The sequence below is a fragment of the Galeopterus variegatus genome, unplaced genomic scaffold (genome assembly GCF_000696425.1).
Source record: "Galeopterus variegatus unplaced genomic scaffold, G_variegatus-3.0.2 Scaffold4359, whole genome shotgun sequence".
Taxonomy (NCBI): domain Eukaryota; kingdom Metazoa; phylum Chordata; class Mammalia; order Dermoptera; family Cynocephalidae; genus Galeopterus; species Galeopterus variegatus.
In genome coordinates, this window is record NW_007730470.1 from 7333 (window position 1) to 10847 (window position 3515).

General features: G+C 35.7%; 1 protein-coding gene across 3 annotated transcripts in view; it reads left to right on the plus strand.

Moving 5' to 3' along the window:
- Positions 1-3515, plus strand: part of LOC103602924 (chromosome unknown open reading frame, human C4orf29) — a 31410-nt gene continuing 27895 nt past the window's right edge. For 2 of the 3 annotated variants that reach the window (XM_008587371.1, XM_008587372.1), the window contains exon 1: positions 905-973. The gene's annotated coding sequence lies outside the window, so the exon portion shown is untranslated. Of the gene's footprint in view, positions 70-904; positions 974-3515 lie in introns of those variants that run through there. The other variant, XM_008587370.1, reaches the window with a different exon arrangement.

Sequence of the window (3515 nt, forward strand, 5' to 3'; positions counted from 1 at the left end):
ATGACGTCAGACTATTCACAGAAGAAATGAAACCGATGCACAGATGTAAAGAAATGTTCGACATTGCTGGTAATAAGAGAAATGTAAAGTTAAAGCAACAATTACCAAAGATTTTAAAAAATAAAACAGTACCAGTGTGGATACTGTGAAATAAGCACTCTCATTACTTATGACTGTGAAAATCAGTTTAGCCCTTTGGGAAGGCATTTTTACCATATGCATTGGGAGCTTTAAAACATCTCACATTGCTTACCAGGGTAACTTTGATTCTGGGAAATTTACTCTAAGGATAAAATACTAAGAAAAAGAAAATAATAGAAAAAAGATATTTATATAGCTTTATTTATAATAGTAAAGCATTAGAAATAGCTTAAATGTGTACAATGGAAAATGGTTGAGTAAACTGTGGTTCATAATATTAGGATTTTTGCAGTTGGTTGTGTTANGTATGATGCAAAAATAGGATATAAAACTCTATGGTATGACACAGGTATGCAAAAAACAAAAACTGCATAAAGGAAAAATACTGGAAAGAAACACGTCAAATGTTTTGTGGTTGTTTGTAGATAAAGCAGTTTTTCTTCTATATGCTTTTCTGGGTTTTCTATAATAAACATAATTATAAAAACTTTAAAAACCAAATCAATAAACTTCACTTTAAAGTTGGAGATTGCATAACCTTGTGAATATCCTGAAAACATTAATTTGTACACTTTATATGGGTGAATTATATGGTATATGATTATATATCAAGCTATTTTTTAAAAAGACAAATAATTAAGTTGAAAAACCTGAGAACTTCTAAGAAGCCTACTTTAGATAACTAAAGAGTAATTTCAGTATTAAATTGTGTTCAAATTTAATTATTTTGTTTAAATTAATGTGTTTTGAGACAAAAAGTATATTTAATTATTTAAAAACTTTCTCTTTGACCCACATTCTTAAATGGCTGCAGGAAACCCAAAGACCAAGTGTAAGTATATATCACCTTCATTTTTGTAGTCTTTATACCAGATATTCAGCAGCATTAAAATTTTTGGTAGCCTTCAGTTAACCATTTCTAAATTTAATATTCAAATATTATTTGGGAAAAAATTCTGTTATAAACCCATAATAAGAATGTTGACTTTAATTTTTATTTTAAGACTTTTGTATTTTAATGTCAGATAAGGGGATACAATAAGAAATTTTAATAGGCTGGCTTAAGATATATTTTATTGAAGAGACAGTAAACTTTTTCCTTTTTAAAGTCATTTACTTTGTATAATTAAACCCTACTCTTTTTATTTGTGCAATACATAGTATAGAAAATCTGTAGATAAACTTTTTCTTTTTGGTCTTTTAAAATGATGAACTTTGTGCTGCTCCTGTGCCTCGCTCAGCCAGTGAGCGGGAGCCGGTCTGTATGTGGGATCCGAACCCTCGGACGGGAGCGCCGCCGCGCTTCCCAAGCGGCGCACCATCCAGTGCGCCACCGGGCCGGCCCAACTTTTTCCTTTTTAAAGTCATTTACTTTGTATAATTAAACCCTACTCTTTTTATTTGTGCAATACATAGTATAGAAAATCTGTAGATAAACTTTTTCTTTTTGGTCTTTTAAAATGATGAACTTTGTAACCAATTTTTTTTTCTTTTGCATATCCATAATCTGTATTGTGTTTGGTTTGGTTCATTCAATAAATATTTGACCCTAGACACCAGGAATACAGCAACAATAAGACAAGTTCCTCTCCCAGAGCTCATATTCTAGTACAGGAGACAGATAAAAATAAATAAGATGATTTTAGATATTTATCAGTGCCATGAAGGAAATAAAGCAGGGCAATGGGACTAATAGGGGGTGCAGTGTAGGAACAGTATTGTATATAAGGACATGATATAGTGAGAAGGAGACACCCAGGTGGAGACCTGGAGGATGATCAGCCACAGAGAAACAAGAGTAAATGAAAAGCCCAATGTAAGCATGAGGAGGGGAGAGCAGTACATCATAAGGTAAGAGACATAGGCAAGGGCCAGATTATGAAGGGCCACCATGTTTCAAATTTTTCTGAAGGTGAAGTGTGAAATGTCAAGAGGATTTTCAGCAGATGAGTGACCTTATTTATATTTTTGCCAAAATATAAGTAAGCTTATTTTGGCTTACTTGGGTAAGAGTAGCAGGAGAGAAACCAAATAGGAAGCTAATGCAATAATGTAGGAAAGAGAAGAGTGACTGTAGAGTAAGTTGAGGGTAGTAGAGATGGAGAGTTCTAATGGGTTTGAGATGTAATTTTGATGTTTTAATGATAAGACATTGATGAATTGGATGTTGTGAGTGGAAAATCAAAAGTTCTGACTGGAACATGTTAAATTTGTGATATCTGTTGTACCTGCAAGTGGAAAAATCAAGTAGGGAATTGGAAAGTGCTGGAATTGTGTTTGGAAGTCACATGTTCTGTGTGGTCATGGCATGAAAGATGTAGATGAAAGCGAGGTGGGATGGACGCAAAGCTGTATACCAAGAAGGATAGTTTAGAATGAACCTTGGTAGATTAGAATGAACCTCGTGAAACCTTATGGAAAATTAAAGTTTAAGCAAAATAGTTCAAGAATTTTCACTCTGGAACCAAGCCCTGAATTCAGAAGCAAGTGTCATTTTTACCCTATTCATAGGTTGGTTAAAAACCAAAAAGAGTTTATCCATGTGTAGCAGGCTAGTTTTTTTTTTTTTTTTTTTTTTTGTGACCGGTAAGGGGATCGCAACCCTTGGCTTGGTGTCCGTACCACGCTCAGCCAGCGAGCGCACCGGCCATCCCTATATAGGATCCGAACCCGCGGCGGGAGCGCCACTGCGCTCCCAGCACAGCACTCTCCCGAGTGTGCCACGGGGTCGGCCCAAGCAGGCTAGTTTTAATAGAAAGACTGACTTTGGAGTCATACATAGGTTGGAATTGTAGCTTGCCATTTACTAATTGTATGACCTTGACCTTTCAAAGTATCAGGTACCTCATTTATAAAATGGGAATTACCTGTACTATATAATTTCTTCCATGCAGAATTGTTGTGAGAATTATAGATAATGTTTACAAAATACCCTATCACATACTATGTACTCAAGAAATAGAATAATGGTCCAATGTATTTGTTTGATTTTTCTCAAGTAATTCATCATAAGTAAGAAATAGCTTGCAATTTAAGTCACAAAGTTACTGTTCTGTTTTTAAAGGCCTTTTTTTTTTTTTTTGGTGGTGGTGGTGGAAGCCAGCCTGTAAGGGGCTCTGAACCCCTTGACCTTGGTGTACTAACATTGAGCTCTAATCAACTGAGCTAACTGGCCAGCCCTTTCTATAAAAGCCATCTTACATCTTTTCAGAAGTGCTTAAGCAGTTCGAGACTGGGTACATTGTTATAAATAACCACTTATAACCACTGTCCCAGAACATCATATCAGTAATATCTATGTAAAAGAGCAAACTGGGGGCCGGCCCGGTGGCGCACTGCTACAGTGCGCTGCTTGGGAGTGCGGTGGCGCTCCC